The sequence below is a fragment of the Canis lupus genome, chromosome 30, assembly GCF_011100685.1.
Source record: "Canis lupus familiaris isolate Mischka breed German Shepherd chromosome 30, alternate assembly UU_Cfam_GSD_1.0, whole genome shotgun sequence".
NCBI classification, from domain to species: domain Eukaryota; kingdom Metazoa; phylum Chordata; class Mammalia; order Carnivora; family Canidae; genus Canis; species Canis lupus.
This window is the reverse complement of record NC_049251.1, coordinates 10,972,314-10,993,287: the sequence shown is the minus strand read 5'-3', so window position 1 is coordinate 10,993,287 and position 20,974 is coordinate 10,972,314. Positions and strand designations below refer to the sequence as shown.

General features: G+C 38.5%; 1 protein-coding gene across 6 annotated transcripts in view; it reads left to right on the top strand.

Annotated features, from left to right (window-relative positions):
* FRMD5 (FERM domain containing 5) overlaps nucleotides 1-20,974 on the top strand; it is a 310,915-nt gene that overhangs the window by 217,035 nt on the left and 72,906 nt on the right. Inside the window, exon 1 of one of the 6 annotated variants that reach the window (XM_038580257.1) lies at nucleotides 494-514. The exons of the other annotated variants lie outside the window; for them this stretch is intronic. The gene's annotated coding sequence lies outside the window, so the exon portion shown is untranslated. Of the gene's footprint in view, nucleotides 1-493; nucleotides 515-20,974 lie in introns of those variants that run through there. 6 annotated transcript variants of the gene reach the window in all.

The following is a 20,974-nucleotide window of genomic DNA, read 5'->3' as shown; positions in this document are numbered from 1 at the left end:
TATTGTGCCTTATCTCACTGACCATTCTGGGACATTTTCCAGGTTTATTTGACATTTGTAAAGAACAGTGGGTAAAAGTGAGCAGAGATCAGTCTATAAATTCTTAGTGAAACAGAAAATAAACAAAAATATTCAGAGCATCCCACTAATTCCTCATGAAAATCCATTTGGACTTTCTAGACTGGAGAGAAGGAAATCATCTAGTAGTTTTGTGTATCACTGCCTAGGTTTCTTTCTGGTCATTAAGGATGGTGATGTTTGTTTACAGATTCCCCAACCCCTGCCCCCATCCATGGAGAGTAAACTATCTTGAATCTGGAAGAATGCTGTCTCTTTTAAGCCATGGAAAACTGAGTTCAAGTTCTACTCCTCGGCCTCAACATTTGAGTCCCAGTGGCCTACTCCTGCTCTTGGGAATAAAATCCAAATCATTATGGGCCAGTATCTACCCATAAAAGCCCAGGGCTATAGATGCTTCATGAACATGTCATGGGAAGCGAATGAAACCCTTTATGTAAGTAGTTTCTATGGTGCCAAATGATACAGTGTGTTGCCCTCAAAAGCAAAGGCTTATGTATTGGCAATTTGGGGAACAGGTTCCATCTTCCTTTACATACAAAATTCCATGTTATTCAATAGAGTGAGGGATAAAGAAAACTTTTTGTTTTAAAGATAAGGAAAGTTGACATATGTTTTCTCTAAAAACCAAGAGCAGTTTTTAAAAACATTTTATTATAAAATAAAACACAGATACAGGAAACCATGTAAACCAAATGAATGGCTTAATGAATTATTACAAGTGAAAACCATAATTATATTTGTGTCTCCCCCAAAATTTGTATGTTGAAGCCTTAATCCCCAGTATAAGGGTATTGAAGGTGGAGATATTGGAGGTAATTAGGTCATGAGGGTGGAGCCTTCATAAATAGGATTAGTACTCTTATAAGAAGAGACACAGAAAGATTCTCTCTCTCTCTCTCTTTCTCTGCCATATGAGGACACAGCAGGAAGACAACCATCTGGAAGCCAGCAAGAGGGCTCTCACCAGAACCCAGCCATCCTGGTACCCTGATCTTCAATTTCCCAGCCTCCAAAATGGAGACATAAATCTGTTGTTTAGCCACCCAGCCTATAGTAATTTGTTACAGCAGCCTGCACTAAAACAATCACCTAGATAATGAAATAGAACTTTGCCACCCTCTTCACAAGCCCCATTCAAGTGCCCCAGATCAATTATACTTCTTTCTTTTCCCTGATTAGTAACTACCACTCTGACTTTTATACAAATCACTTCCTTTTTTTTTTTTTAATTTATTTATGATAGTCACACACACAGAGAGAGAGAGGCAGAGACATAGGCAGAGGGAGAAGCAGGCTCCATGCACTGGGAGCCCGACGTGGGATTCGATCCCAGGTCTCCAGGATCGCGCCCTGGGCCAAAGGCAGGCGCTAAACCGCTGCGCCACCCAGGGATCCCATACAAATCACTTCCTTGCATTTTTCTTTTTGTAATTTTATCACAGAATGTACATTACTAGGAACTGTAGTTTAGTCTTGTCCATTTTTCTGAGTGCATTTTAAATCACTCAATTCTGGGGATCCCTGGGTGGCTCAGCGGTTTGGCGCCTGCCTTTGGCCCAGGGCGCGATCCTGGAGTCCCGGGATCGAGTCCCACGTCGGGCTCCTGGCATGGAGCCTGCTTCTCCCTCCTCTTGTGTCTCTGCTTCTCTCTCTCTCTCTCTCTCTATCATAAGTAAAAATAAATAAATCTTTAAATCACTCAATTCTAATTAACTTACGATTCTTCAGGCAAAACCTATTGTATAAAAGAGGGCACACCTGAAGTCCACTTATCTTTCCCATTATAGTAAAGGCATTTGTGGATGGGAACATGTGTTACCCTTACTTTTGAAATTCATGGAGAATAGCCTATGTGTTTGCTTTTCTTATTTATGTGGACATGTTAAGGGCATCCCCAATATGTATGAGTTTCTATCTCCAAAGAGAAAAGAGAGAGAAAGAAAAGGAACAGCAGTGAAGAGGGACAAGAGAATGCATCTTCAGCTATATATTAGCAAGTGTGGCAGTGTGAGGATAGAAGGAGAAAAGGAAGAAAGAGAGTGTCACATCCTACAAGCTCTCAGTTTGCTTAGATTCTCTGAATTCTAGAAAACATAAATCTTTTAGAAACAGTAAGTGGTAGATGAAAGATAGGATTGGGAGTCAGGATCTGGTCATGGCAAACTTTCTCTTACCCCATCTCAAAGGGAGATTATCAATATAAATTATGTAGAAAAATTAAATGTCACCAAATGGATAGTTTGGATAGGGTTGATGATAGAAAGCTTGATCCCTAAAGCTTCAGTTGGGATCATATAAAAGTTTTTAAATGGAATTAGATATAATCATAATAATAAATGCCATCATTTTCCACAGCCTTTTATTTTATTTTATTTTATTTTTATTTATTTATGATAGTCACACAGGGAGAGAGAGAGAGAGGCAGAGACACAGGCAGAGGGAGAAGCAGGCTCCATGCACCGGGAGTCCGACGTGGGATTCGATCCTGGGTCTCCAGGATCGCGCCCTGGGCCAAAGGCAGGCGCCAGTCCGCTGCGCCACCCAGGGATCCCTCCACAGCCTTTTAAAAGTACAGGAACTTTCCCAACTTACACATAGATTTAGAATATTCTAAATTGGTTCATAGAAACCTATATTTCTCCAGAGAAATAATATTATAAGTTGTGATGATAGGAGTGCCAGGTTGGTACAGTCGGTTAAGTGCCCACCTCTTGCTCTCAGCTTAGGTTTTAATCTCAGTCTCCTGAGAGCTCTGCATAGAGCTCGTGCTTAGCGCAAAGTTTGCTTAAGACACTCTCTCTCTCCCTCTGCCCCTTCCCCACCATGTTCTCTCTCTCTCTCGCTCTCTCTAAGTAAATATTTAAAAATAGATAAATAGTGATAAGATTTTTAGGTCAGCCCAAAAATATTTAACTCATGGTATAACTGAGGAACTGTACTTTTATAATGAAAAGAAAATGAGTTACAGTATAGGGTGTAAAAATTAAACTCAGTATTAAATAATTGAGTAATAATTGAGTAATACAATTTTTAAAAATTTTGAATGTAAAAAAATAAAGTTTTGAATGTAGTATTTAATGAAAATCACCTTATCAGAGGCTAATTGGAAGTTAATGAAAAGCTTTATACTGGTTTTGAATATTTTCAGGGGTTTCATACACAACTCACCATATTTTATTTTTCCATCCTGCTTCAAGGTATATTGCTTTCACACCCATTGAAACCAGTGTATAACTAAATCTGCTCTTATGTACATTAGCTATAATTTGGAGCATTCTTATGTTTACAAGTTGAATGAAGAGATACAGGGAGAAAGGAAAAAGATGAAAATATTTTGAGATGGAAGAAAACTGTATGAAGAGATAGTAAGATAAAAATGTGTTTAGAAATTTTTAATTTATTAATTAGATAAATTAATTATTAATCTTTTAACGGTAAATGTGATTTACTTTTATAATGAAAAAATTAAAACTTTCTTTTTAAAGAATATGTAGAATGAGGAAAACACTGCCTGTGGTGGTATTAACTACATTGAACTTCAGGAGGGAAATGAGGTCATCTCTTTGTAGGGACAATTGAAGCTATTGAAGTGGATAGGAAATCCTAGAAAGACTTCATAGAACAAAGCAACAGATTAGAGGAACAAACGCTGGGGAATATAAACATTTAAGGTACAGAAAAGAGAAAGAGTCTGAAATAGTAGACAGGGAACACACCAGAGAGAATAATATCTGGGCAGCTACATGGATAAATCTTTACGAAGAAGGTTGTTTTCCATGGTGTCAATTCACAGATGAGGCAAGATGAGAAGAGACCAAAGGTGCTCATTGGCATGGCCAAAAAAGACCAATTCCATTTCTTCTATGCTCCCAGGACTCTCCCACTTGATTCCCAGGGATGGAAAGGTTCTCCTTGCTAACTTGCAAGATTGTGGGCACTGACAAGAATGATAGTATTAGGTAAAATCCCTTCCCTCATAAGAGACAATCTTATCATTACAGGCCCACATCGTAAATCATGTAGCCAATGCCTAGAGGACCATTTACTCACACACACAACAGCCAAAGTCACGATTAGTTTTCTCCCTCCAAAGATGGTTTAGAAAGCATGTGGTGAACCCACAATGAATCAGGGAGATGGCAGCCTGGAGTGCCTAGAAGAAATGTGTGGGTCCATTTCCAGCCTATTTATTGTTTCACTGATCTTTTTTTTTCCTTTTTGTCAATATCATACTGTCCTGATTACTATAGCTTTATAATAAATTTTGAAATTAGGTAGTATTAGTGTTCCAAATTTGTCCTTCTTTGCAAAAGTGTTTTGCCTATGCTAGGTCCTTTTATTGCCACATGAATTTTAGAATTGGCTTGTTAATGTCCTCAAAACTGAGATTTTGATACTGCACTGAAATCTATAGATCTACTTGAGGAGAATTGATATCTTAACAACATTCAGTCTTGAAACCCGTGAACACAGTATATCTCCCTCCATTTGTTTAGGTCTTCTTTAATTTGTCTCAGCAACATTGTGTGGCTTTCAGTGTTATAGTTTTTAATATTGCTAATCAGTTGCATGTGAAATGGAGTCTCATTGTGGCTTTAATGCAGGCGCCTGATCACCACTGAGATTAAGCATCTTTTGAGTGTTTATTGGCCCATCAGGTTTCCTCTGCACTGCTTTTGTATTGGCTCTGCATTTTATTTACCAAGAATATCTCTGTTCAGTTGATTTTATGGTTTCTTGATTTTCATCTGTTTTTTGTCTTTATTGGTAGTCAAAATTTTTCTTCTTATTTAGCTCTTGATTTCCAGAATAGTCATTTGGATTTGGGGAACAAATGCCTCTTTACATCTTTTTGTTCCTTGTTAACTTTATCCTCTCCTACTTTCTGCCAATAGGAAGTTCTGTTCTTTCTCATGTGCCCTGGCATGTTGTAGCTTAGATAACTTTTGAGAACTCTGAAAGCAAAGCATGAGGTCACTTCACTTGTCATTGTCCCTTGGGCAATGCCCAGTTTCTGTCTTTGCTCAACTAATCTGCTCTTATTCCTCACGGTTCACTGCTGTGGACATTCTATGATTCTGTTCCAACTGAGCACATTAAAAGAGAGGGGTGACTCCCGCATCACTGGGCAGAGCATGAGCATCCTGCGGTTCTCCCCTTTGAGGCAGCAGGCACCTTGGCAGATTGCTCAGCAACTCTGGGAGATGGTTGTCAGGAGGCATAAGAGCCTTGGTCATTGTTCTGTGAGCTTGCTGTGAGCAGTGAAAGGGGTCTCCATGTCACATTTCTCAGGAAGCCATTTTTGACTGATTTTGACTTAAGAAGTAGACCTTTGATTTCTGGTGGCTACAGAGTAGGCTATTTGTGACTTCTAAGTCAGAGACTTACATAGACCTGGTTGTGTCTTATAGAACATACTTTACACATGTTAGAATTCAGAAGTAGTTACGTTTTGCCTTTCAAGACTTCAAACATTTGTTGAATACCTACTGCATGCCATTCGCTTGTCAGGACCCTGAATTGTCAAGAAGAAGAAACCATGGCCCTTGCCCTGAAAAGCTTATAGATGCCAGAACACAGGTAGGAGTTCATTAATTCCCATGCTTTCTCAAGAGGAGAGAAAAGGGAAAGTAAAGAGGAGCAGGACTACCTAAGACACAAAAAGCAAGGAATGTTTACTTATGGAAACTTGGACAGAAAGAACAAAGCTAGAAAATTAAATGAATACCTGAAACATGTGATATCTGGACAACTGGACAAAAGACCAAAAAGAGAACCATATTAAAAGAAGTTGGCAATCAGATATTTCTGTGTCCCAGACCCTTGCTCATGCTGTTCTCTTCTAGAATATTTTCCATGACCTTCTCACTTGGCCAACTCCCACTCATTCTTAAGGACACATCTTAGATTTTATTTCCCATGGGAAGGCTTTCCTCCCTACTTCCCACTTTGGCTAAGGGACCCTATTATGTGCTTTCATAGCACTGTACCACACACCCTTACTGTTCCATTTATCACACTGCATTGAAAATGCTTCTTTGTTTGTCTCTTCCCAGTAGACCATTTATGTTGTGTCTATTACTGAATAAGGCACACTCAAAAAATATCTGATGAATAAATGAATAAACAAGGAACTGTCTGGTGAATAAATGCACAGATGAACAAATATGGGGCAAGAAAGAGAAGTGGTTAGCCCAGAGAGAGAAAAGACCCAAATATAAGAATCAGGCTGAGGGCTCTGAAGCTGGAGAAATAAATATCGTTAGAGACAATGTGACAGTAATTGGAGAAGTGTCTTATTTTTGTTGTGCTACTGATTGTTACTGGCCCCAGACCCCTACACAGTTCAGGTTAAGGGCTTAACACAAATTATCAAAAGTTGATTTTGTGCTTAATTGTGTTTTCAGTGTCATGGGACTTGTGATTTTTGCCCATAGAGCACTTACATCTCAGGCCTCTATTGTTATCTAAGTGAAAGGACTACCGGAGAGGAAAAGAACTCCAGGGTCAGGACATAGATATACCCTTTAGATCGAGTTCATCTATTAAAGCAGCACCTTTTAAAAATGGTTGTTCAAATAGCTGTAAGTTAAACTCCTTCAGATGATGACTCCTATTCTAGTGAAGTGCCTCATTCAAAGCCCAAATCACTATTGCTGTGACCTTTTCCTGATGGAGTAACCCCCCTCCCCCAAATTAATTTGCTGTATTTCAACAGAATCCTAACATACTGAGTGAGAAGGCTAACACCAACAAAAAGAAGTGTAGTAAGTAGTCATAATAAGGCCTGCATTTAGTTTCAGCTGTTAATCGCACAAGTAGAAGATTGGGAAGGTCTGGCTTAGTAAAGAAATGCTTGAAATGGGGTTCTAGGTACTCACAGATTGAGGCCAACAATATAAATTTCTCTAAAACCAAATACAAGTTTATGTTTTATTAGGGAAATATAACATTCAGATCAAGATTTAATAGCTTTACTATATTATAAAGTTGTAATATATTTGGAGTATCATGCTCAGTACCATCTTCTGAGTTTAAAAACATTCACAAACCAGAGAATAACAGCGTACATTGACCAAGATCTAGAAATAAGTCACATGAAGATCCAGTTGTAAGATTTAGGTGTTCAGGCTAAGGAAGGAAAAACTTTTAAGATATGATATGGTATCAAGTATCTGAAGGGCAGTCATGTGGAAGCCTGGGTAGAGGATATCTCAGTTTCCTCAGAAGCACAACCAGATTCAGTGGGTAAAAGTTACAAGAAGACATTTCTTCTTATTGTTAAGAACTTACCACGATCAAAGCTCTTCAGACATGGAGTGGACTGTTTTTCTATGAGGTGGTGAGCTCTCTGTCACTCAGGTGGAGACTGGAAAACCACAGTACAGCTGTACAGACTAGTTAGTTCACCAAGGGCACCTGGCCAAAGGGGGAACAAAGGCTGAAATCCAGCCAATGCAACAGTAGCTACATCATGTATCTGGCATTGGTCACCCAGAGGGAGAGGCATTTTTTTTATTGTTCTCCTAAAGGACTCTCAGGTCTATCAGATACACTCATAAGGTAGGAGATCGGGCCATTAATGCAACTCCCTGCCAATTGTTATCATCCATTAGTCTGTGGTCACAGTAAATTTAATCAAAACTTAAAATAAAGTGAAGAAAATCCAAGCATACAGTTTCCATTTAACCTGAAGAAGCATAATTTAATTACACTTTTAAAAGTATTGATACAGGTGTAGATGGGACACTTGGGTGGCTCAGTTGGTTAAGCATCCAACTCTTGATTTTGGCTCAGGTCATGATCTGTGTGAAACCTGCTTAAGAGTCTCTCTCTCCTTTCCCTTCCCCTCCCACCACTTACTCTCGCTCTTAGATGGATAGATAGATAGATAGATAGATAGATAGATAGATAGATATGGGTGTAGAGATTACTTAAAAATTATAAAAATCTTAAAAGCATTGATGCATTTGAAGGCCTCCTTAACTCCATCCCATGTGACATTTTGGGGTGTGCTGTTGCTGGAGGGAATGAGAGCTAGGTGGGGTGGCCTTCCATACTTGATAGGCTATCCTCAACAAGGGCTGAGGGATCCCTGGGTGGCGCAGCGGTTTGGCGCCTGCCTTTGGCCCAGGGCGCGATCCTGGAGACCCGGGATCGAATCCCACGTCGGGCTCCCGGTGCGTGGAGCCTGCTTCTCCCTCTGCCTATGTCTCTGCCTCTCTCTCTCTCTCTCTCTCTCTGTGACTATCATGAATAAAAATAAAAAAGAAAATTTAAAAAAAAAAAAAAAAACAAGGGCTGAGCTCTGCTACATTCAAGGCATATACAGTGCCTGTCAAAACTTTCTTTGGAGATGAAATACAATTAAATGTTTTCCGCTAAAAATCCTTGTATTTAAATGTAAACTTTAAAAGCAAGACATGAAATTGTACATACAACTCCATTTCAACTCTACTGCATAGAAATTTTCTTGAACAAAAGACAGAATTGTAACAGACCTACTCTCTGGGGGTTGAGATAATAGTTGATTTTTATGTATTTTGTAAACAAAACAAATAATATAAAACAATATTTCCTTCGCCTTGAAAAATAAACATTTAAAACATTTTATTTCACCAATATGGTGTAGGAAGAAAAATGTTCTTCACACACCTAAGTTGTCTAGAATACTGAGCTAATGGGTTAGATCAGTATAGTGAGTTATCCCCGTTGTGTCTAGGTTAGTTGTTGGAGGTTAGTAGTATCATACTGACACAAAAGAGTTTCTAAAGAGCCTAAATTTCATCCTCCCACCCTGTCAGCAGCTTACTCACCGATGGGATTCACACCTTTTACATTCTCATTTCTTTAATCGCATTACTACAATATGCCACCAAAGCAAACTGAGTGCAATTAAAATCTTTTGGGGGAAAAAAAGACACCTCATTTTCTGAAAGAAAGGCTCCTGGAAATGAGCTTCAGAAACAGACGGGGTAAAATGCTACATCCCAGAAGAGTGAGTTTCCTTAGATACCATAGATGTTGAAGCAAGAGAAGGCGTAAGCTGAAAACAAACATCTGATGCAGTACTTTTGACTCCTCAGCTGCATTCTGTCTCCAGTCCAATGCTGGAAGAAGAACATTTTCAAGACAAAGAATAGAAGCATGAAGCAGTTAGCAGGAGGGAATGGTTGGAAGTGCTGGCAGCAGAGAGGCCAGGCCCATCAGGCCAGCAGCCTGGGGCAGTTTCTCATGTTTCTGGGCCTAGAGATTTATCTTAAAAGAAATCTCTAGCCGGTTCTAGTTTTAATTTTAGAACTATCCTTATCTAGTTCGTCAGTCACATTACAGTGTAATAAGTGTAGAATCCTAGTTTTCCCTTTTCCTTCCACCTTTGCCTTTGTGATTTGCATCCTGTTGAATGTGGTTTGTGCCTCGGCCAGAACACTCTTGAGACTTTCTGTGTGTGCAGCAGTCTGCTTAGACCTCAGTCCTGTAGGTCATCCAGGTACCTCACCAGCTAAGGGTGTGTTCTAACTGCAAACACACTTCCAGGATAGACATCCTCCACAAGCTCCTGTGGGCTCCCACCAAAAGCAGACCTTCAGTATGGGGGAAGCAACATATGAACTGGCAATAGTTAAAGCCAGTTCTTGGGTTTCAGGATGAAAAGCAGGCTGAGGAGGAGGATGATTTCATCAGGAGGCAGAAGAAATAACATAATATATCTCCCAGAAACACATTTATGACCATTTTAGTTTTTACCTCCAGAAAAATCTTAGGGCAAAGGGGTAATGTCATTTGTCATTTCTTACCCAGCAAACTATCCAGTTAACTGGCGTAGGTCATTCCTTCCCCCACAGGTATGTGGTATACAGTGGTATGTATTTTATTTGGAAAGTCTCACGAATTTGGTTACAGGCAACATACAATCCTCTCAGGGCCCAGTCATAGACATCTATTGGCTAAGACATTTAAAATGAGTCTTTTTTTGTTTCCAATGGCTGAGTACTTCAATGTGGATGGAACTGGAGGGTATTATGCTGAGTGAAGTAAGTCAATCGGAGGACAATCATTATATGGTTTCACTCATACAGGTAATATAAAAAAATAGTGAAAGGGATTATAGGGGCAAGGAGAGAAACTGAGTAGGAAAAATGTGAGAATGACAAACCATGAGAGACTCCTGACTCTGGGAAATGAACAAGGGGTAGTGGAAGGGGAGGTGGCACATGGGGTGACTAGGTGATGGGCACTGAGGGGAGCACTTGACGGGATGAGCGCTGGGTGTTATATGTTGGCAAATTGAACTCCCATAAAAAAATATACCAAAAAATGAGTCCTTTTTAAAGAAGCTCTCTCTGTGTTTGACTATATGTAATAACTTTCAGGAATCAAGTAATTGCAATATTTACAGGTAGAAATTCTACCTAGAATTCTATCTATGGGAAGAAATTCTACCCAGGGTAAAAGACTTGTTCATCTGTCTTGTTCATCATTTGTATCCTCAGAACCTCACACAGAGTAGGTTCTGAGCATCGTAGGGGTTGAGTAAATGATCAAATGAATGAATGAATGTGCACAGCTATAAAATTCTGAAAAATTAAAGAATCAAGCAATTTAAACCCCTCTTTGGAGTGCCTATAAACAAACTCTATCCTTCCCTCTAAAAATGTATTAAGGCCTCTAGATGTTATTGGTCCTCATTTATCTACAGCCTTGTCTCACTCTATGAAATGTAAAGTAATGTTACTTTAGGCATAAATTCTAAGTGAAAATGCAATTTAAAGGATTTTGGTATAAGCATAAATTTTTCAATGTTTTTTCACTTATTAACTAAAATTCTATATAGACTTTTCCCCTAAGAAATATAAGAATAAATGATGGGAGATGATAGTGTCCTTAGGAAAAGAAGTTTTTGTGCAGTTTAGGAAAAGTTTGTTAAACACAGGACTGTATTTTTCCCTCAGAGTACGGAAAGAAAAGCTGTTTCCTTTAGCCAGTAAAATCACCCTGCATAGCCATACACACTCATGCACAATGGAATAACATAGACAGATACAAGGTATTCTATTAAAACCACCTTTAGGAAAGCCTCAAGCACCTCATGCACAATAAATGGGCTGTCATCACTTCAGCTTGGAAAAAAGAAATGTACAGAATAGGCGTCAGGAGAACAAAAGGAATATATTTCACTTTTCATGTACCAGGGGTAGATTGAAAAAATGAAATACCCAGGAAATTCTTCTGAAAAAGGGGGTCAACTGTTTTGCTCTTCCCTTTCTCACATCTCTATAAGAAAAGGAGTACTCTGTAAGCCAGCATACATCTTCCCCCGTTTTTCAATTAAAGCTAAAGATGGAAAATATCCCATTGGTAAGTAATGCAACTGATTTTGAGTTCCTAAAAATATTATCTGGGTCTTAAAAAGGATCATGATCTGATTTGGAGGATTTGCTTCAAATAATTGGGGTGAGTAGGGTACAGATGAGACGAGAGTGGTGGTGAGGTTAGCATTGATGAAGTTGGGTGGTAGGCACATGGGAATTCACTATACTATTTGCTCTCCTTTTGTGTACTTTTGAAATTTCTCATTTAGAAAAAAACTATAAGTGATGGACCTTCAAAATGGGAAAAAAAAACTTTTTTTGAGGTCAGCATGGTGAATAGCAGATGCATAGAGTAGAAGTCAGGAGCCCATATATTATATGCAGGATTCAATCCCAAAACGTACTAACAGTGTGGCCTTGTGTTAGTTACTGCAGGTCTTCAAACCTCAGTTTCAATATCAGGAAAATGGAAAAAAATGTCAAGTTTACACAGCACATCAGGTATTAGGATAAATGAATTGATATTTCTGAAATACTATGTAACCTGTTAAATTATACAAAACCGTAAAGTTAAATAATTTTAATTGAATTAGAAACCTCTCCAAAGTTGTTTGTGCCTACTTTCCCCAAATTTGTACTTAATTAAACCAGTTCCAATCAGAACCAAGTCAAAATCATTTTAAGTCTATACTATCAGAACAAAACTGAAATAGTTTCCTCTTCATTTCTTCTTCCATCGGATATAAGATCTTCTCCTTTAATCACCTCCTCACTGATATTTCTGCCTTCCTTCTTCCCCTCTGCAGTATTCCTACAATTTACCACCAAAGAAATCTTCCTAGAATGCCACTTGGATCATGTGACTCCCTTGTTCAAAAACATTCCTGGATCCCCACTACCCTCCGGATTAATCCATTTTACTTAAACTACCCTTCAAAGTCTCTATGATCTGATCTCTAATCTACCTTCCACCTACCTCACAACTGTTTATGTTCTTAAACTTCCAGCTCCCAAGCAACAGGCTTACTGTCAGGTGTTTTTATTCTCCATTTCATCTCTTAGAATACAGTACCCTTTTTTACCTTGTCTGCCCACATTTTATCAACCCCTGGGAATCAGCCTGAACCCTTCCTCTTCCAAGAAATCTTCTTAAACCCTTCCAGACCATATAATATCTCCTTTTTCTCAGTTTTCAACATGTGTGATTTGGCAGTGAATCATGCGTCCCCCTGTGGATATCACTTTTATTGTTCTACTGAATAGTTAATTATCCTTCCTATTACTTTCTTCCTAGCCTGTCCAGTTAGATTATAAACTCTCAGAAGGCAAGAATTGTGACTTTTATATCTTTCTGCCTCAAGGCCCAGTTTTTGTACATAGCAGTCACTTTCACTAACATTTATGGGAAAACATTACTGGAACTGAGGTGGAATTTTATAGTCTCTGATGGCCATACTTAGCATTTTAATACTAACCTCGTTTGTATTCCTTTGGCTCTTAAAAACAACTTTAAATTTTTAAAATTTTATTTATTTTTATTTTATTTTTTTAAAGATTTTTTTATCTATTCATAGAGACACACAGAGAGGCAGAGACACAGGCAGAGGGAGAAGCAGGCTCCATGCAGGGAGCCTGATGTGGGACTTGATCCTGGGTCCCCAGGATCACACCCCAGGCTGCAGGGGGCGCCAAACCGCTGCCCTAATTTTTTTTTTTTTTTTTTTTTTAATTTTAGATAGTACCTCATAGAGTAGCATGGTGGGGGGTATAGTTCAGTCTTAAGTGTTTGTTTTTTATAAAGAGCTTTTTTTTAAAAAAATTATTTATTTATTCATGAGAGACACAGAGAGAGGGGCAGAGACACAGGCAGAGGGAGAAATAAGCTCCCTGCAGGGAACCTGATGTGGGACCTGCTTCCAGGATCCTGGGATCACAACCTGAGCCGAAAGCAGCCGCTCAACCACTGAGCCACCCAGGCATCCCTCCCCCCACCCCATCTTAAGAGTTACACAGACCTAAATTCAATTCCTAGCCTAGACATATTAACTATGTGAAATCCTGGCAATTTACTTGACCTCGTTATTCCTTAGCTTCCTCAGTCATAAAGTGAAAATGCTTTTCACTTTATAATATTTTTATAATATTTTTATAATATTTGCTTTGCATAGTTAAGCACAATAGATATATAGTGCTTGGCACATCATCATTGAACGGCAAGTATTTTCTTAGTGCACATCATATGGTTTTGACAGGTTGTCAAAATGAGGGAATCATGGTTCTATCTAACTCTTGGGGATTAGGATGCCATAAGTATAGAACAGAATCATGAAAAATCTACTCCCACATCTCCAAGCCCTGCCACCATGTTCTCTATTTGCTCTTGTGCATTGTTCGCCATAAGGGTTATGGGCTAAACGTAGCTGGAATCCCTTATTGTCAATTTAAAAAGTCCTACATCCCTGGGCCATTCTTCATCCCTTTCTATACCAGGTGAATTCTTTGGAGGCTCCCCTTCACTCCAAACCCTCTTTCTTCGCCGGCTTTTTATTTCTTGGCAACCCTAATTATACTCAGTTCTCCTGCAGTCTTCTACCTACACTTATGCCTAGTTTGCCAGCTCTGAATCTTCTGAACTATGGGCTATAAATCATAGTGTTCTCACTTATGTAGTGATCCAAGGTTGCCTCTTCTAGACAAGACCCAAAGCAATGAGATAGACGGACTTCAGTCATAAAGCACAATGCTGTCAATACTTGAGGACATAAAACTAGCAGAATGCAAGGTCAAAAGAGAATTATCATCATCTGGAATTGGCCTTTAGGTATTATCTTTTCTACATTGAGAGCAGGCTTCTGGACATGTGTTTGCTTACACATAAGAAAAAGCATAAGCATGTGAAGGATGCCAAAATCTAAAATGCCAAAATTGAAAAACCTTATTATGTTAGAATTCTGTCATTGCGGGCATTGTTTTCTTTTCTTTTTTTAAGAATTTTATTCATTTATTTCAGAGAGAGAGAGCATAAACGGGAGGAGGAGCAGAGGGAGAGGAGAAGTGGGCTCCCCGCTGAGCAGGGAGCCTGATGCAGGACTTGATCCCAGGACCCTGGGATCATGACCTGAGCCAAAGGCAGGCGCTTAACCGACTGAGCCACCCAGGTGTCCCATGGGCATTGTTTTCATACTTGAAAAAGGAAAAAAGTATTCCAGGAACAATAACCATAAAAGCATTAGTTATCAAAGAAATGAACAGGGAAAATTGAATCACAAGATTATCATATTTTTATATATGCATAAGGACTTTTGATTGTAAGTCTGACCCACTGTATAGAGTGACATTTCTGAGATGGATCCCTTGTGACTCATCTATTTATAAAGTTGATTTTTTACCAATGAACGGCCATCTTACTTAATCTATAGTTATAACAAGTTGCATTCATAAATCCTTTTAAAATAGCAATTTTATATTGGTTACATTTTTTCAAACAAGATTAGACTTCAGCTTGTCTACTTTTGCTACTCATTCTTAAGTCATAAAAAGGGACTCAAATTCTAAATTAGAATTGTTTTTCCACTACCCATTATTGCTGAGCTGATTTGTATTTACCTTTCATCGATTGCAAAACAGACCAAAGGAGAACTGTTGGCTTCCATTATATGGATCTTATTTTTAAAACGTAATCATCTTACCAGAGAAGTTTAGCAAGTGTGAATGTAAATAACTTGCTCTTTCAATTAGTTCCCAGTAATGGGTCTTATCAACCAGAACCCATTAAAAGAAAAAAGAAATAATATCAAACTCTACTCAGTCTATTTGCTAGTCTATTAACGCAAGAATGTCCAGGAAAAAAAAATCCCAGAGATACCAGGAATCTCAACACAGAAAATGTTATTGTCAGTAAGGTCCTCTTGAAAGAAGCCCTCTTGATATCCAAAAGATGACCATATGTCTATGGATCTAAATCATACACTCAAAGAATGATGAAGTATTAGCACCAAAAAGGACTTTGATAACCATCTTGTCCAGAGACACTAGTTGGTGTCTCCACTAGAGTCAGAACTCTTGTGTCTCATCTCCCTGTTCATTGAGCTTACCTCACTACTATATCTGCAGCATTTTCCGTATCAGCTATTAAAATGAATCGTGATTATTTTCAGGCATATGATGCCAGCTTTGCTACCACTACCTCAATAGCAATTGATTCTCTGGAACTACCAGGACTACATTCGGTTTATTTTTAAAGCCAAGCAGTTTTTTAAAACCTTAAAATATTTCGTTTCAAAACCCGAAAGACTCCTTATTTAGTCCATGATGAATATTTGAGTAGTGTTAAATTTATCATTCTGGCAGTACTCACATTGTACTTGTCATTAATTGTGACTCATCAAAGAATGTTTTGATGTTGAGTCCTTGGCTAACAGATGGCTCTGTTTAGAGGAATTGAGGCAGTGAGCTATGAGGTCCAAGGAGAGAAACTTCTTACATAATTAGTCACTAGCGGTGGTTTGAATTTGTAAGAAAGCAAAGTAGTCTGTGATGGTGAGGTTAGGCTTTGTACTGAGGTAGGGAAGGCCTCTTCTATTCTCTTGAGAAGATGGATAGAAGAGTTGACGTCAATGTTACTGGTGTGCTAGGCGTGAGTGCCATAAATGGCCCACAGAGAGACATTAAATCCAATACTGGAATGTTTCTGTTTTTGTGGGGTCTGTCATCCTGGTAATCATTAGTCACAGAGACCACCACACAGGAAAGAACAGGCACTTGAGCAACAGTAGTACCAACAAGAACTCAGGAATAGAATGGAAAGTAAGAGACTGTTTTTAAAAAGCATTCATCTCAGAGGCAACAGAAATGTGCAAAGAACATCTCCCTTCTTTCTCCTTTTCTTTTTTTTTTTTTAGAAAGATTTTTATTTTATTTTATTTTTTTTAATTTTTATTTATTTATGATAGTCACAGAGAGAGAGAGAGAGGCAGAGACATAGGCAGAGGGAGAAGCAGGCTCCAGGCACCGGGAGCCCGACGTGGGATTCGATCCCGGGTCTCCAGGATCGCGCCCTGGGCCAAAGGCAGGCGCCAAACCGCTGCGCCACCCAGGGATCCCCTCTTTCTCCTTTTCTTTCAGTTTTTCCTTTTTTTTTTTTTTCCTTTCTAAATTATTTTTCCCTGCCTTTTCACTCAGGTCCATTGTTTGTACTCAAAGTCATGAGCGGCCCTCAGTACACTATTCAGGACCTACATGGCAACTACTATGTTAGCCATGAGTAGTTAGTCTGATAGTCTGGGTCTTCGTAAAAGTGCACAAGTGACTCATCTTTTAGAATAGTATTTAGTACCTCTTTGATTTACTTAAGAAAAAGGGAACACACATTGTGTCATAAATAGGGCAAAGAGAAACCGGAACGATAGACTGCAAAGTATATTTAAGGATATACTTAAGTATATCCTAGAAATAATCACAAACAGCTTAATAAGTGACACATACTGAACCTCTCTGGGCCTCAGTTTCTTCATCTGTAAATAGGATAATAATACATATCCTGTAGAGTTATATGAGAATTAAGTGAAATGAAATAAGCACAGTGTCTTGCCTGCAGTAAGGACTCAGTAAATGGTCTCAAGTTTAGGAGGGAAAGTAAATTAGGTAAAATAAGCAGGCAATGATGCTTGTTTGCTAGCATAAGGAAACATAGGAAAAATTATTAGAAGTCAAGGCAAACTGGGAGTCGAATTAATAATCAATGAGAAGAGACTATTTTAAAGGGTTATTTGGCAAGAGCACAGCATTCAAAATCAAAGTGGTAGTGCTTTCACTGGACATCACAGGAGGTTTACCTCAGATTAGGGCACCATGACTTAAAAGCACTGAGAGGAAAAACTGTATCAAATGTAAATGACTAAATGCCTTCTGGAAGGTCAACGGGAAACAGTGGAAAGGATTGAGGATTTGGGGTAGACAACCTGGATTTGAGCCCCCTGTTGAACATTTTTTAGCCAGTTACCTAGAAATTATCACAAATACTTTAACACATAACCTCACTCAGTTTTTGCACTTGTAAAAAAGATGAGTATTTTGTAAATTTCAGATAATTTTTGTGAATATCCACTTTGCCAATTGCAGAACATTCTATGCATCAGTGTTCAAGGTGCTGAAGGGGAAAGATATTTACTCCCTTCAAAAAGGCAGACTTAACTGCCTCCTGATGTTACAGGTAACAGAATAAAGAAGGACAGATGATTATAATTCGTTTTCACAGAGGGCAGAGTTGAAAGCAGTGAGCTAACAGACTTTGAACAATCAATGATGCAGACACAATAGAGAAAAAGCCTAAACACAAAGTTATTTGTAAACATCGGCCAACTATTAATGGACATCAGTAATCCCCTCCATGCTTCTAGTTCTTCTGAAATTCACAGTCTCCTAATTTCCAGCCTTTTTGGAAAGACACACACAAGGGAAGTGCTATGTAGTATCTTTGACAAAAATGGTTTAAGATTCATTTTGTTTGATGCCTTGTAGTGTTGCATAGTTAAGGTTCAGAATCACTAATATAGGCACTTACATTTGGGGATATTTTAGTGACATACAACCTGCAGACAAGATCATAAACTAAATGACTTTTTAAGATTCCTTCATTCAATCTATTTTTCTTAGGTGACCAGATGTTTCTAAGTAACTGGGATGTTGATAACTTTGGAGCATAAAATGTGTCATTTCATATCATGTGTATTTTAATTGGTTTGATTTTGTTTTTTTTTACATCTTCCCACAAAACAGCTGGATTTAAAAGAGCTAAATGAGGAGGAAAATTCTGATTTCCCTACTGATGAGCTGTTTGTATGAGAGCTGATTTAGTACCATCAATACTTGAAGAGCCTTAAGGAAAAAAAAATTGTATCTGGACTTAAACATTAAAAATAGGAACATGAATTCCAAGATTAAGTCCTTTGAGTTACTTGACATTTGAAGTAATTTCCCCAAATTTATTTTCTTTGTAAAGGTTCAAGAAATTTATGAGAGAAAATACCTTATCTTGCCTAGAGATTATTGTGTCAATTAAGAATAAACAGAATCAGAGAAACCTAAGCATTAGTTTGGAAATGGATCTCCTCCAAGTATGGTGAAATTATATTCAAATTATTAGGTGAAAAAATGAATGTGTGCTCTCCTTTCTTCTTACCCAAGACTGAATGACTTTCGAGAGTCCTTGTTTCCATGTACTAGTTACATACCTTTATGTCTTTGCCTTATTGTGGGGAACTTCCCACCAAAATATCTGGACCCCAAATAAATCCCACATTATCCCTCTGAAGATACTCTGGTCCTCTCATATATAGCCAGGATCTCAAGAAAACAGTCTCTGAAGTTGCTACCTTATTCTTGGCTATCCCAGGGTAGAGACAGACCATTGGAAAATAAGCAACATATAAAATATAAGAATAATTTGCTCCCTTATTGGAAATTGGTATATTCTCCCCAGAGTCTGACTGCTCATGAAATGTAAGAACTGGTGTGCCTAGCAAAAACAAACCTCACTCAAGTTTTATGGTTTACTAATCTATACACAAAGAAGAGCCCTTTATGCAAAGGCCTTTTAGCAACTTCTCCATGATACCACATACATGTATACATGCATACAAATACAGACATACAGAAATATAAATCAGACTTTCAGGTCTGAAAGTGAGAAACCTCATAAGGTCAGTAGGAAATCCTTCATAATAACCGGATCTCCATTGGCTTTCTTTTCTTGGTTCAATGCTCTATCATCTCATGATAACTTTATTTTAAGCCTGAGAGAGCAGTTGACTTGCCCTTGGCCTAATGATACTGAGCAGCTGCCAAAGCCTGTTTCATATCCACAGGAAAAGACTGTCCCTGGAGAGGGGACACATAACCATGCATGTCCCTTTCAAGATGTCTCTTTGGGTACCATGTCAGGAAATGACTTTCTACAAGGAGGAAAGAATCTGTATTTGGCTTTTTGATTATACTTCTGTGTATAAATGAGACTATGTTAAAAAGTTGAGAGTTTAAAAAAAATCTTTATTTTGCATTTATGGTGCACCTAAAGCTGAGGACAAATTTTGGGTTTATTTTTTAGGCAAAATATATCAAAGGCAAAAAAAAAAAATGAACTCACATATACAGTAAAATGCCATTTTTTTTCCTTCAAAACTCCAGAATCAAAAAGGACATATAATTTACAGAGGGAGATGTTGGAAGGGGACACGTGGTCCTTTTAGCTAATAATAATTATAGCTTCCATTTTCTGATTATTTACCTTGTAAAATGCTTAGCATGCTATCTAGCACAAATAGTAAATATCTGTTAAATGAATGAGTGCTAGGTATTATATATTGTTTATATCATTTATTTCATCTCAAATGAAGATGCCTATGTATCTTTATGAGAAACATAAAGATACTGAAACTTAGGTTAAATAACTATGCACATCACATTACTAATAAGCATGGCAGCCAGGATTCTAGACTAGTATGACGCTAAAGCCTATGCATAATCCACCTACACACACACACAGTGTCCTTGAGTTCATTGTCTTTTCAGATTGTCACTTGTTTCGGACTACCTCATTGCCTTTACTGTACCCTCCTTGTCAGATTTACTCAACACTATATTCATTGGACCTCATTTTAAGACATTTCCTGGACCAGACCTTGTTGTGCCACCAATAATACTATTTATTACCTGGGAAATGTTCTTCTTCCCATTCCTCACAGAGTAGCTGAAATTATATCATCCCCAGAAAGCCTTTCCTGAATATCTGGGCATTTTCCTGGGACTGCAACATACCCAAATCCCTTTTCATTTATTTGTTATTTCAATATCTATTATTCCCCTCCAAATTTACTCATCCCTTTTTTCCATTTAGTCAAAATTTAAGAATTGTTTCAGAACTAGAAGGAACCTCAGCAATCACCTCATCCAAACTCCTGATCAGTTTGCCCAACTTTGCTTACATCGACGAAGTCTGTGTCTCTGCTTAGTTGCTTCCATGGAGGTGAGCGCCCACTATGGTCAGAAGCGGCTATGTGGTCCCAGCGTAGATGTGGGGAGAAAATAATTCACATCTGTTGAACACCATTCATAGAGCACTCACTGTGGCCAAGATATAATTGCCAGACCTTGGGGTGAGTAAACAGTGAGTGGGACTCAGTCCTTATCCCCAAGGAACACGATTAATGACTATTCCTTGTGGTGGAGTGAGCCTACTGCACAAATATCTGTTAAAAAAAGACATGAGTTTAGAGATGAATATTTTGAGCCTTGAAAGGAAGGAAATCTCATGGATAATTGGAAGGGATCAGAAAAGACCTTATGAAAAAAGGTTAAATTTTATGTTAGGCCTTGCAGAATGATGGGAACAGTCTTAGTAAAGGCCATGGACTGCTTGCTCCTACTCATCTTATTGGACAGGGCTATGTCAGCAAGCCAAGAAAAGGTGGCTGTGGCAAGTGCCAGGCTCTGTGGAAAGAAATGCTACACAAATGCTAAGTCAGGGATGCCTGGGTTACTCAGCGGTTGAGTGTCTGCCTTCGGCTCAGGTCGTGATCCTGGGG